This window comes from Solanum verrucosum, unplaced genomic scaffold (assembly GCF_900185275.1).
Source record: "Solanum verrucosum unplaced genomic scaffold, falcon-dt-bn FXZP01000086.1, whole genome shotgun sequence".
NCBI classification, from domain to species: Eukaryota; Viridiplantae; Streptophyta; class Magnoliopsida; order Solanales; family Solanaceae; genus Solanum; species Solanum verrucosum.
In genome coordinates this window covers 947,085-962,137 of record NW_026020100.1, presented here as the reverse complement: position 1 = coordinate 962,137, position 15,053 = coordinate 947,085, and the positions used below count along the sequence as shown (strand labels likewise).

Here is a 15,053-nt window from a genome sequence, read left to right as displayed (position 1 = left end):
TTTTAATTAGCAAGTAAGGCTAATATGTTAAAGCATATTTTTGTTTCTTCTAGATAAATTATTTTATTTTGTTGTCATTGAGATTCATTTTAGGACTAATAATCTATTTGTTATTATTTTTCTTGACTCTTGTATATAGGATGAAATGAAATCATCTAGAGATGGAGATTAATGGATTTTGAGCTATATATATTGATTATTCTTTATTTTTTTTAGGTGCTTAAGAAGTAATGTTTCTATTATATTATTTCCTTTTGAATTATTTATGTTTTGTCAAAAATGATTATATGTGTAGGAGGATTTATGATTAAATACAATTTTCTCCTTATTCTTTATCCTTTTCTTCTTTTGCTAGATAATTTTTTAATTTATTTAATAATATTTTGCAGATTATAGGAGATATATCTATAATGAAAATTATTAGACATTCTTGCATAATTTGATTTTACAAGGTAAATTAATGTTTATATGTCTAATATAATTACAACTCTTTCTTTGTTGAAATCATACATTTAATATTATTTGTTTGTGTTCCTGAAGATATAAATCCTGAGTTTTTTTTTTAAAAAAAACATTTAATTTATTCTCTTTAGACCTCTATGTAATTCTTAGATAATTTGATTATATTATAATGATAACACTCTTCAAAAAGATTATTTGTTCAGGTAAATTCATCTCTCACTTTTTTGTTGATAATATTAGTTTATTGTGTTTGTGGGGTATAATATTTTAAAACATATAAGTAGGAAATGGCTAAATGGATATCGATATGCTACTTAAAGAAATACATACATATACTTTCATAGTCCGGTGGAGCAAATTTTAATAACAAAAATGATAGAACATGAGAATGTAAAGCTAATTTATAATTTTGAAAATACAATTTGTTTTATTAAAAACAAACTCTTTATTAATGTATAAAATTGCAATCTTTAAATTTTTCATTTTTTTTGTTTTCTAGGAGATTTCAAGTTGTTTATTAATAAGTCAAGTTGCAGTCTTTATATTTTTCATATTTGTTGTTTTCCAGGAGTTCTCAAGTTATTTCAAAATTGCGATTAATTTATAATTTTAAAAATATAGTTGGTTTCCTTGCTTTCTATTTACTTATAATAAAATATTTGTCTCAATAACTCTAATTTGATTGTCTTTTCATTTTCTATAATTAATGTTCTTTATTAATGTAATAATGTACAAATATTACTCCTATTATGTTACAAACAAGTCCAAAGCCACATTGTTAATCCTCTTAATTACTGTGACTCTTTATTCTTAGGAATTTATTATATTGAATGTAATATTTATTTAAAATGTGAAATATACTTTTTAATATTTTTGTGTTTAAGCCAAGCAAAATTAAAAAAAATAGGAATTTGTATGTGTCATTTTTTTGAATCTTTTTTGCGTAGTTAATTCTCTCTTTTGTTCTCTTTTTTGTTTCTTTCTAAAATTTACATAATTCTTTTGTTTTCCCAATATAAGTTGTCCCAAAAATAATTGGATATCTGAACCTAAATATAATAATAATATATTAAGCTATGAAATCTAACTAATTAAGATTGTTATTTTTCATCATTTAAATATGTAAAAAAATTATTTAAAATTTAATTATTTAAAATTTATTAATCAAATATTAAATTAATCTAATATTGTACAATAAAAACAATTAAAGCATGTGATGATTGGGTGTTGACGACGACATGTAATAGTAATTGTGGATAATGATTAAAAATAGTGTTGGCTAACGATATAGTCATGGATAATAACTATTAATGGCAATCCGAGTTACACATTGTCGAAAAATTATACTAAAAATATAATTAAAAAAATTACAAAGAAGCAGAAAAGAACGACCAGATTTCAAGTTTACATATATATATATAAATTATACTAAAAAAGATCCTAAATAAAAAAGAAAAAAATGATCACATTTCAAGTTATTTCAGTAGTTCTAATATTACCTTCTCTTTTTTCTCTATGAAATTTATTTTTAATATTTGACTTTCCAAAGTTCACACATATTGATTTCTTAATTTCTTAATGAATTTCATATTTAACCTAAATATTTTTCATAGCTTCTCTTCTATGAAATTATGTGATTAATAAAAAATTCCTTTTATTAAAGTAATTATTAATATTACTATGTAACTTTATTTTAATTCTTTTCATAACCGCGCGAAGCACGGCCAAGTATACTAGTTATTAATAAAGATAAAGTGACAATTTTTAAAAGAGATGGCATAGAGTTTAAGAATTAAAGAAAACGTTTCAATCTTGTAGTCCTAAATTAAAGTTATGTCGAGTGTATCAAAATGTCCTTTAATCTTGTAAGTTGTAATATTAAATATGCATGTCACATGAAAAGCTAAAAGTAAAATGTTGACAGAAAAGAAAATAAAAATATTCTTTTTAAGATAGACTAAAAAGGAAAACAACCTTTTGAAACGGAAGGAGTAGGACTTTAATGAATAATCCCTTTCCACGAGTTAACTTACGTGCACTCTAGGGATAAATTGAAATAAACAACAGATACATTTTCACATTATTTTCTTTTTGCTTTATCAAAACACTCTTTTAAGAGCGGCAAATGAAAATAGGAGTGTAACAATTTGTATCAGTCACAACTCACAAACAAAATTATTTCTTTATCCGTCCAAATTTATGTGAAAGTATTTGACTAAGAGCCTGTTTGTCATTGCTGTTGAGAGGTCTGAAACATTTATTTTGAGAAAAAACACTTTTATTGAAAAATTAACTGTTTGGCAAATCAATAACAGTGCTTTTAAATGGAGGTAGAAGCAGAAACAAAATATTATTTTTCTCAAGACTAATATATTCTTTTCATATATACATATTTACCAATATATTTCTTAATATTTAATTAGCATATTTCCTGAGTTCGGTTAAATTTAAGAATTTTATTTTTTATTTTTTATATATTATTATTTTATATATTATATATTATTTTATGTATTATTTTGTAGAATTAGCAAAAAAAGTAACAACAATATTTTTACAAGATTAAAATAAAAAAAGTGTTACTGGAACAAAAGAAGTATTAAAATAAACATTTTGTGTGGTTATAAGTAAATCATCTTATTAAATTTTAAATAAAATAAAATTGTTAATGCTAAATATAGAAATTGTGTGATTCTTTTAAAAAAGACTAAAACAGAAAAAGTGTTACAGGAACGAAAGAAGTATTAAAATAAACATTTTGTGTGGTTATATATAAATCATCTTATTAAATTAAAATAAGTATTTAAAATTTAATTGTTAATGCTAAATATAGAAAATATGTTATTCTTTTAAAACATACTAAAATAGAAAAAGTGTTATGTAACGACCGGGTTCTGTCGTTATAGAAAAGCCAACGGGGAAAAATTTTGGGTCGGAAAACTTTTCCGTAGTAACTTAGAATTTCTCAACCTAATCCAGATTTGGACGAAATCGGAGTCTTTGAGGTGTAGGGAAATCTAGTAACAATCGGGTGACTTATTTATGATTTTGATTACATGAATAGTTAGCTAAGTCGTTAAGGAATCCGTACGACTTTACGGAATTGAATTCGGGTGAGTAGAACCCTCGAAATTGATTTGAGCGTGAACGATATTTTCTGAGCGTTGTTGGTTAAATGTGTGTTATGAAATGGGGGTCTTGAAATTATTAAAATAGCTCACTGTTTAGTGCAAGCTGCTTTGGCGGTGGTTTTGGTTGATCTGGTGGTACCGCTGTAGCGGGGTGAGGGCCGCTGTGGCGAGACAAACGCGACTTAAAATCGTAAATAAATCCCAAAACAATTTTATTCTGCACTTTTTGACTTTGAGAGCTAGGAGAAGACCCCATACGAGTTCTTGACCATTTTTCACCATTCTTGAGGCTAAAGGTAAGATTTTAACTCTTTAAATCCATTTTTCGATCTGTAAAAGGTAATCTAATGGGTAAATATCGATGGGGGAGAGTTTTGATCTAGAATTTATAGTGGAAACAACCCTAATTGGGATAATTGGGATCATGGGTATGATCTAGGGTTATTAGAATTGTTAGTAATTCGGGTAATTAGTGATTGTTTATTGATTCCCGTATTAAATTGATTGTTTGTAGACCAAGAACATGCAAAACGAATCCGGAAAGGGAAGGATAAATTTTTTTAGGGTTTCAAGCTTGTTTCGAGGTAGGTGATGATTATGATTCTATGATTGTGTGATGTATGTCTGTTCTTGCTTCATTACGATACTTGTATGTATGTGAATGTTGCATTATTGATCATGCTTGTTGTAATTGAGATAGAAAAATGATGAATGCCATGAATCTTGACTAAATTGTATGAACTTGAGAAGATACTTATGATTGTGATTGTGGTGTGTTGATTGGATCAGTTGCCACGTTCCAGCATAACTAAATAGGATCGGTTGCCACGTTTTGACATAATTATGGGATCGGTTGTCACGTTCTGACATAAACATTGGATCGGGTACCGCGTTTTGGTATGCTAACTGTTTGAGTTTGAGTTCCATGAGAGTACCAATGACTTGTCATAATTGTGTATCTTGAGAAATGTGAAATTGTTCGTTGTTCATAATGTTGATAATATTGTATATGTTCGATACATGCATGTGATTATAATGTTGTATTGACTTGCTTATGTTACACTTAGTGGGATAACCGCGTGATCCTACCAGTATACTGTGGTTGTGTACTGATGCTGCACTTGCTATTATTTTTGTTGAGTACAGGGCATCTTCCGACGGCTATTGACAGACCTCGCTTAGAAGATCAGTAATCGTTCAAATTTAAGGGTGAGCCAATTCTTCCGAGCTGTCATGAGTTCTCTTTCATCTATGTCTACCATTTCAGACTTAGACTTTCTAGTTAGTTATTAATGTATTAGTTTGGGGTTATATCCCTTCTTGTTTAGACTTGTTGAACTTTAAATGTTTTGATACATTGACTTTTAGGTTCTAGGTGTATTTTTCGCATTGTTTAGTTGTTAGATCTTTTGGAAGTTTATGGGAACTTTAGTCTTTAGCTATTTAAGTTGCTTCCGTAACTTAAATGCTTTAGTTTTTGGTTTAGTTGCTTGATTTGAGTTGTAGTAGTGGTTCTCCCACCGGAGGGTTAATGTGGGTGCCAATCACGACGGTCTGGGTCGTGATAAAGTTGGTATCAGAGCTTTGTTCCTTGATCTCGATGTACCAAAACGAGTCTAGTAGAGTCTTGCGGAACGGTACAGGGACATCTTTACTTTTCTTCGAGAGGCTATAGGACTTTAGGAAATCTATTTGTTTTCTTTTGTCTCCTTTCGTGCTATTACTTAATTCCGATTGATATCTGGCGATTCAAATTTGTATATAACCTCATTCACTCTTCTGTCCGCAGATGGTTAATACTAGATTCAACGGCGTCAGGCCCGTAGCTTCTGTTAATGCTCCAGCTGAGAAATCTGCAGTGAGAGGTCGCGGTTAAGGTAGGGGTAGATGAAGAGCTAGGGGTAAAGGCCGTAGAAGAGTACTGCCTGCTGGGAATGGATCTCCTGTTAAAAATGCTCTTGTGAATGAGAACCCACATGCGCATCATGAAGAGATAGAGGAGAATGTTGATGTTGAGGATGTGGGACTAGAGGAAGAAGTGCAGGCTGAGACTACCGATTTCCTCTCATAGACCTAGTGTTAACTCGACAGATCTTGTCATTCTTGAAAGGGTTGGTTGGTCCTGGAGTGCTTCCTTCTGTTCAAGCACCTCAAGATCCCGCTAATCTCCCTGTTGCTAGCACTGCGCCCAAGACGGGTGGAACATGAGGTAACGATGTTTTCTTTCGTCCTTTGTTGGGTTCTGTTATGACTGGTAATGAGTATTAAATGTTGACTATATTTTTGAAACTAAAGCTTCTTGTGTTTCTTGAGTCTGAGAATGAGGATTCTTATGAGTTTATCTTAGATTTCTATGAGAGGCTTCATAAGTTGGGAATTGTCCATCAACATGGGGTTGAGTTTGCATCCTTTCAACTTCAAGGTGAGGCTAAACAGTGGTGGATAGCTTATATGGAATGTAGATCTTCAACCATACCTCCACTCTCTTGGACCCAGTTTCATGCTCTGTTTTTGGAGAAATATGTGCCTACGACTTTAAGGGATCGCAAGAAAGATGAGTTCATGGATTTGAAGCAAGGTGGTATGACTGTGGCTGCTTATGAGTCCAAGTTTCATGCTTTGTATAGATATGCTACTCAATTGGTGACTACTAAGGAAGAGAGAATCCAGTTATTTATTAAGGGACTAAATTCTGAGTTGCAAGTATTATCTATTCATGTGACTTCTGTAGGGAGGAGTGTCAATGAGGTAACAGACTATGCTAAGAAAGTGGAGGAGGTGAGGCGAGACGATCAAGCTAAGACATTAGCAAAAAGAGCCAAGAACTCGGGTAACTTTCAAGGTTCTTACTCCAGGGGGTCCGGAAGGCCAACACTTGCAGGCAAGCCAATTCAGTCCGTTATTTCCGCCTCTATAGGTAACTACTCTAGAACTCTATTACATAATTTGATTCAGGATAGCCAAGGAGTCGCACCTTCAGCAGGCAACAAGCCATCTTTTGATCGTATTTGTCACAATTGTGGAGAGCCTGGGTATAAGATGAGAGATTGTCCCTACCCACGTGTGTTAGATTCCGTGCTGCAGCAGTCTAGAGTAGTAGTAACCGTAGAAAATGGTAATAATGGTAGAGAACGTCCATAAAGTGGGCGATGAGGTAATCAGCGAGGCCGTAGAGGTAGAGGAAATGGTAATGCAGACAACGGTAACTTGCAACCAGGCAAAGAAGTGGCTCGCCAAGATGATAGGGGTCAATGTTATGCCTTTTCGGGCAAGAATGAGGCAGAGGCGTCTGACGCGGTGATCACAGGTACAATTCTTGTCTGTGACCGGATGACTAATATGTTATTTGATCCGGGTCCTACTTATTCATATATATCTGTGAGATTCGCCTCAAAGTTTGATATGATTTGTGATATACTTGATTCCCCTATCCATGTTTCTACCTCAGTTGGAGAGTTAGTCATAGTCATCCATGTCTATCGTGCTTGTCCTATTTTGTTTATGGGTTTTTAGACCTGGGTTGATTTGGTTGTTTTATTTAGAAAATATAATTAGACTGGTTTTAAGAGTCGCCACTTAATTTTAAAGAAAAATCAAGAAAACCATTTCTTCAAATGATTAAAATAGAAATCTAATGAAAACATTCAAGGAGGTTCGAGGCTCTTATTAGCATTTAGGGAAGGGTTTAAAAGCAGCCGAAATGCCCGCTAATACGCGATTATTCGATAATTAATTACTGGCTAAAGTAATTTAACTTAATTCGATTTGAGCAAATTTTTATAGTTAGGATCATTTTAAGGGAGAAAAATATTGATATATTATCTAAGTGGAAACATTTTGTAAAATTTATTTATTTATTTTAAGTCAAGTAAAAGACGTAATTTAGTTAAGTGATTAATTTAAAATGGTTGTCTTTTGGGGATTTGATATTTATTAAAACCTTAAGATTAATAGCAAATAATAATGAGTAAACAAATATAATAAAACAAAGAGGGAAAGAGACTTGGGCCCAAATTTGGTTTTCCTGTCCGCATGAGCCAGTATTTAGGTCCATTTTCGTTTTGGGCCCTTGGCCCACCTGAGTCACCCGCACCAGTCGTAGTCTAATATAAAAGAAATATATTTTATCTCAAGCTTTAGGCCCAATTTTTTTACCTGTCCTAAATTTCTAATTGAAATAATAATAATGACTAAATGAGCTTAGGCCCAATAACAAATACAATTTGAAATAAAGAGTGGGCCCTCAGCCTAGAATTTTAATTCTCCAATCTGCTGCACTTTATCGTATACTTAATGTATACGGGCGCCTGAAACCTGTTCCTCACTGCCTTATCAAAAAAAGCGCTAACTCGAAAATGATTTGGGACTAAGTGGCCCAATTGGTGATGCAAGAAAAGGATTTGGATCCCAATGGAATCCTCCACAATTGTTAACAATAAACAAGAGAAAATAAAACTAGTTAGCAAGGAAAAAATAAAGCTATGACAATTAAGAAATTATTAGCTCACGAAATTAATTCATAGGAGGCAAATATGAGAACATAACCAACTTTACATATACTTCCAAATATAAAAATAAAGAAAAGAATATTGAGTAATCAGCTCACAGAGTTGAATTACGGACTAGATGTCCATAGGCAGTAGTAGTCATATAGCAAACAATCATTAATCAATATAAACTTAGGACCAAAGAGACAAGACATCAAAGCATAGATTTTCCATGGAACTTTCAGGCTAAAATGATGAAAATCTCTTATCGAAATCTAGAATGGAATTGGACAGAAGCTAATCTCGATGTTAAAATCGACTTAACACTTATTTAACCCTTAACAAACGCACACCATAGCACACTAACAGGAGATAGAAATTTGATATGTTCTAAAAATATTTCAACATGACCTAAATCTGGATGCTATTGAGAAACCCAAACGAGCTTAAACAATTAATGGCCGATACCAAATCCATTACAGACAGAAAATAAGCTTCAAACAAACCAAAGAATCATGCCATGTTTTAGATAAAGAAGACTGAAACGGGACTTGACCGAATGACCGTTAACTGAGCTTAAAACACAAAAAACAAGCATGAAAACAAACACAAAAAGAAAATAAAATTGAATAGAAGCTAATGACTACTATGTCCAACAAATGATAAATGACACGAGATACAACTCCCATATCAACTCTATATATATATTATTATTTTTTAATTTTTTTTTTTTTTAAAAAAAAAAGATTCTGCCTTATTTTTTTGAAATAAAAGAAAAGAAAGACGGCCTTAATTTTTTTTTAATGAAACCAACATACTGCAAGAAAAAAAAATAGACTCAAAGACATAAAGACAAACATACAAGAAGTAAAATAGCAAAAACGAGTTCAAACTAAGGAGCATAAGAGCAACGATGCTAATACGGAAACAAGACACTAATTTGACATCAAAATCGAATCAATATAATCTATAAAAAATAGAATATCGCATTAATAAATCACTAACTCGACCACTAACAACGAACCAATCACTTAATATGGCTCTCCGACAGAAAAATTTATCACTTTTATAACAGAAGAAAAGACAAGGAAGATATTATGATGGAGGAGGCATTACCTTCTTGTGTGCAGCGAAATGAGAATAGGACGAGCAAAACAACGACCACCACTACACCGAGACTCGAATACGAACAACAAATCAGAACTTTTGGGTACAGATATCAAACTCTAACACCAAAATTACGTATTTCCTCTGTTTTTCTTGGAGTATTTAGTATATATATCTTAGTTATTTTCGCTTAAGCTGTTATGTGTGTTTTTGCTCTACAAATTTCCAACCAAAAAAAAATCTCCCCACTTTTCTCACACAAAAATCCCCTCCCCATAAATGAACAGAAGATGCTATATATATGAGAAAATTAGGGTAGATTGTAGGGGGAAAAGGATTGAGATTTGGGGCCAATTTCAAATTTAAAATTTGAATTCCTTCCTCAATTTGGACAAACACCTTTCCCTTGAGATTTTGACTTATTTCAAAAGGGAAAAGGGGGATGGAGCGCGTGCTTGCTAATGTACGGATCTGAGAGGGAAAAAGAAGAAGACGACAACGCAGTTGCTATTAACGCTACCCTCTGTTTGTTGTCGTTTCCGCTGAAGAAGAAAATAAGTGGGTCTTGGCGATTTTGGGTTATTTGGGAACTGATGTACGTATTGTATTGTTGGTTTTGGAATGTCTAGGAAATGTTGTTGTATTGCTGCTGTGTCACGACCCGAGCCTACACCCTGGACGTGGCCGGCACTCGAAGACCATTGCTGGTCCCCAAGCGAACCCTCATCCTGGCTGACTACAAGCGGAAAACTGATTCAAGCATACAAAGCTTAAAAACTGAAATAAAATTTCATAAAACTTAAATATAAACTTTAAGTCCAGAGAAAACTCTGTATAATAAAATATATACAACTCGCCATAAAAAGGCAACTTTAGTCTTTAAAACATTTAATAAAATAAATGATACAGACTTCTCAACTGTACTGACTATCTATGAAGCCTCTAACTGATAAAGATGGAAGTCGGGACAAGACCCACGACATCTTAACAACTGATATAACTGAAAGGTAAATGAAATCCTCCGAAAGCAAGGAGGCTCACCATAGCTAACTCGAACTCTCGGATGTATCAACGAAGCTCTTGTTGATGATCCTGAATACCTGTGTCTGCATCATGAAAAGATGCAGGCCAAATGGCTCAGTACGTGGAATGTACGAGCATGTAAGGGGAATTCTAAAACATAAACATAAGCTTGAAACTTGATAAAAAGGAAACATACTTGCCTGTTTTCAATTTTACTCAACTCAAGGAATACTCCAAACTACTCAAACTTACTCAACTCAGAAGTACTCAAGGATAAGATACTCAACTCAGAGATTAGATACTCAACTCAAGGATATGATATTCGACTCAAAGATATGATATTCGACTCTGGATGCTCAACTCTGGATACTCAACTTTGAATACTCAACTCAATATGACTGAACTCATTTCAATATAAAGCAATTTAAAACAAGTGCAATATAAAGAAACAAACTGTTTAAAAACATGCTCTGAAATCTGTGTGTATGCAAGGATACAACATAACTCTGAAATGTATATAAAAATACAATAAACTGATGTATATAAAAATACAATAACTTCTGTGGGAGTTTCTCTAACCGACAACCATCACATAAGAGCTATAGTGATGATACAACGATCTACCTCACGCTGCCAGCGCATCCTATACCCGGCCAAAAGTATAGAACCTGAACTACTAATGGATCCACTAGTCTATGTGAAAAGGATTCATCTAAAAAGTATGACCCTTTTCTACCCATGATGGCTACATGGTTTATGGGGGCTGTGAGTTGTCTGAACTCTCCCCCATATCGGTGCTCAATACTACTCCCAAAAATATACTAGCTCTTATGTTTTAAAAACATACTTCTTTCTACTGATTTGAGATAATTGCTCAAAAACTTAGCTCAAAGGCTATCTTGGAAATCCCAGTTTCCCTACTTGCTTCATTTAGAAAGCTATTACTCTTTTCTGAAAACTAGCCCGAAGGCCCTTTGGAAATCTCAGTTTCCGTTCTTATTTAAAAGTGAAAACATTTATAAACTCTTTGGGAATACTTAGTCCCCATATACTTTTGAAGAAAAGGACTTCAAACTTTACTCTTCACTCTTTACTGAACTCAAAACTTAAGTCTTAAAACAAAGGTAAAACATTTGTAAAAGACTTCTTGAAATGTGGTTCGTGTCGAATGATGGACATAAACGACTCAATGCAAGGTTTTCAATAACCACAGATAGAACTCAAATACTTGGAACTCAAGAACTTCAATAATACTACTCATTTCAAGAATGCTCAACTCAGAGGGTTCATGCGGAATTATGACCATGAACGACTCAACTCAAGGACTCAAAGATACTTTTCTTCTCAAGACTGCTCGACTTATAGGATTCATACGGAATTATGGGCATGAAAAATTCAACTCAAAGACTTTATGGGTAACATGTAATAGTCCCATGCTTAGAAATATAATCTCAAAGGGGATTAGGAACTCAATACTCAAGACTTAGAACTTGAAGATACTACTCCTCTCAAAGATACTCAACTTCTGGAGTTCATGCGGAATTTATGGGCATGAACGACTTGACTCGTAGGTCTACATAACATTATGAAACTCATGTATGTGACTCTTCTCATTCTCTGACTTACTTCCTCAAAACTTAGTTCAAATCGATAGTTGATCTCAAAGGATTGAAAATTGAACTCAAAGGCTTCCTTGAACTCTACCCTTAACTCTCTTTTGAATTTGAATTATGAATTATGAATTCAAGAGTTATGATTCATGATATGAAGGATCTCAATAACAATATAGCTATTCGATAATTAGGAATAGAACTTTTAAAAGAAACATGAATTCAAGAACTCAAAATCAACTTATCTCAAGAATACTCAAATCTAGGGAAAGTATCCTAGATTACTCTTTTTCTGATCTGAAAGTAGATGTAGGGTGTGAGGACGAACTAGTCCAACACTATGATAGCCTTACATACCTAAAAGAACAAGATTCTTGAAGAATCTTTAAGAATCTTGAAGAAGAACTTGATTAGAAGCCTTGAAACCCTAGCTTGAAGGTAAACAATCAAGAAGACCTTTCTTGAGATTCTCGAGTTAGTTTCTTAAAATCTCTATAGCCAAAAATTATGATTTTCATGAGTGAAGATGAAAATCTGATTGTTTTGAGCTTTTTATTAGTCAAGAAATTCGTTGATGGTTTTCTTGGAGGTAAAAAGACAAAAACCGATTATTTTCAATATTTTCCCGTTGGCTAATTCGTAACAGCACTGTATAGGTTACTAAAATAGTCATAACTTTTTACTCAGATATTGGATTGACGTGAAATTGGTGGGGTTGGAAAGTAGATTCAATTACCTTTAATTGGATAGGCTATGGCTCACGTAACTCTTAATATTCTAAGAGATATGGTCGTTTAAAGTTGACCTAAGCAGAATCTTATTTCAAAACTTAATGAAACTTCAAGAACACTTATCAATAACTCATCAAGAACTCTAATCTTTAAATTTCAAGAACGAAATTACGCTGAATAAATCATGATTGGCGTGTGGGTGAAAGAACCCAACACTATGGAAGCTTACATACCTCTTAGGGATCAAACCCATGGCGAAAATCCGCTACAACACGCAAGAATCTCGACGAACGCTTGATCCTCTCCTCTTTTCTCCTCTTCTCTCTTCTTGAATTCTCAACTAAAACCCTAGGCGTATTTTAGGATTATAAAACTGAACCTAATAGGATTAGACCCTTAAAATATTATTAAAACGAATTAAATCTGGTTGGGTAAGGAAAAGACCAAAATACCCTTCTTTATTTTCGGCTAACTTTCCTTAATTGGACAGCCTATCTTCAAAAGGCCATATCTCACTCATCGGACCTCGAAACATAGCAAACTTCGCGGCGTTGGAAAGATAATTAAAATATCTTCGCTACGGTATCTGATAGCACACCTAATTCATCCTGAGCTAGGAGTTATGGTTGTTTGAAGTCGACCCAAAACTCATACTTAAGCATAACTTGCAAAATTTCAGATTTTGCTATTTCCAATTTAATTCTTTTTGAAACTCAAGGTGCTACATCTAGTGACCTTAACACTTAAGAAATTTTAAATTCCTTGGTAAAATCTCACTCACTACGAAGAACGGTTCGAGTCTTAGTTCGAAAATTTTCTGGGGTGTTACATGCTGATTGTTGGAGTTGTAATTAAAGAATTGAGCATTTTGGTATTGTAATTGATGGGATGGATTGAAGGGAATTAGGTCAGGTGAAGAGTTGGGCTGGATGGGTCGGTTGGAGGTGGGGATGGATTGAGCTGCTAGGAATTGTAAATAGGCCCCAAAATCTTGGCTTTTAAAATGAATTGATTGCAAGTAGAAAATGACTAGAATTCAAATAGGCCAAATTAATATAATTAATTTACGAGCTTTTTTATTTTAACAAGATAAAATAGTTAACTTAATTATAAACTAAAGACTCGAAACATAGACTACTAAGGTAGACAAGATTAATTTAATAAAGTATTTAAGTAAAACTAAATTCTTTTGAGTTGATTTTAAAATATTCATAAGATATACTAATTACGTATATAATTATATGAAATATATTTATTATTTATAAATTATGAAAATCGCCTAAGATCACTTAAAATGACTTTGAAAAGTATTTGAATTTTATAGAACTAATTATTCTAAATCGTTTTGGAATTAAGAAGCTCGTGAATTAATTACTATCGAGAGGGTCAAAATTGGTGTCAAGATTGATATAATCTTAGGCATGACTTGGTTATCCTCTTATTATGATGTGCTGAATTGTAATACTAAGTCTATAATTCTAGAAATTACGGGAAGAGAAAAATTAGAGTGGAAAGGAGTGTACAAGCCTAAGCAAGCTAAAATCATATCCTCCATTCGGGCTAGAAAATTGGTAGAGCACGATTGTTTGGCGTATTTGGCTCATGTTAGGGATGTCAAGGTTGAGACTCCATCTTGAGTCTATTCCTGTGGTGTCAAAATTTAGAGAAGTGTTTCCTAATGACCTACCTGATATGCCTCCAGATAGAGATATAGATTTCTGCATTGATTTAGAGCCTGGTACGCACCCCATTTCTATCCCTCCATATCACATGGCTCCAACAGAATTGAGAGAGCTTAAGACTCAAATCCAAGAGCTTCTTGATAAGGGATTTATTCGTCCTAGTGCTTCCCCATGGAGTGCCTAATTTTGTTTGTTAAAAAAAATTATGGTAGTATGAGAATATGTATAGATTACCGACAATTGAATAGGGTCACTATTTGAAATAAGTATTCTTTGCCTCGAATAGATGATTTTTTTGACCAATTGCAAGGTGCATCAGTTTTCTCTAAGATTGCTCTAAGGTCTGACTACCATCAGTTGAAAATTAGGCCTGAGGATGTGTCCAAGACGGCATTTAGAACCCGTTATGGTTATGTCTTTTGGTTTAACTAATGCGTCTGTAACTTTTATGAGTTTAATGAATGGGGTGTTCAAGACATTTCTTGATTCTTTCGTCATAGTCTTTATTAATGATATTTTGGTCTATTCGAAAAGTGAGGAAGAACATGCCGATCATCTTCGTATTATTTTGGGTGTTCTTGGGAAGCAAAAGTTATATGCGAAATTTTCTAACTGTATATTTTGGTTGACTTCTATGGCATTTTTGGGACATGTAGTTTCAAAAGAAGGGGTAATGGTAGATCCTCAAAAGATTGAAGCGGTTAAGAATTGGGCTCGACTAAGTTCTACGACTGAAGTTAGGAGTTTTGTGGGACTCGCTAGCTATTATCGTCGATTTGTGAAGAACTTTGCTTTTATTGCCACTCACTTGACTGATTTGACC

The 15,053-nt window shown here is 33.1% G+C and overlaps 1 protein-coding gene across 1 annotated transcript in view; it reads right to left on the bottom strand.

Annotated features, from left to right (window-relative positions):
* Positions 1-6,402, bottom strand: part of LOC125824948 (RNA-binding protein Y14A-like) — a 105,784-nt gene extending 99,382 nt beyond the window's left edge. The window contains exon 1 of the mRNA XM_049504298.1: positions 6,399-6,402. The gene's annotated coding sequence lies outside the window, so the exon portion shown is untranslated. The remainder of the gene's footprint in view (positions 1-6,398) is intronic.
* Between the last annotated feature and the right edge of the window lie 8,651 nt (positions 6,403-15,053).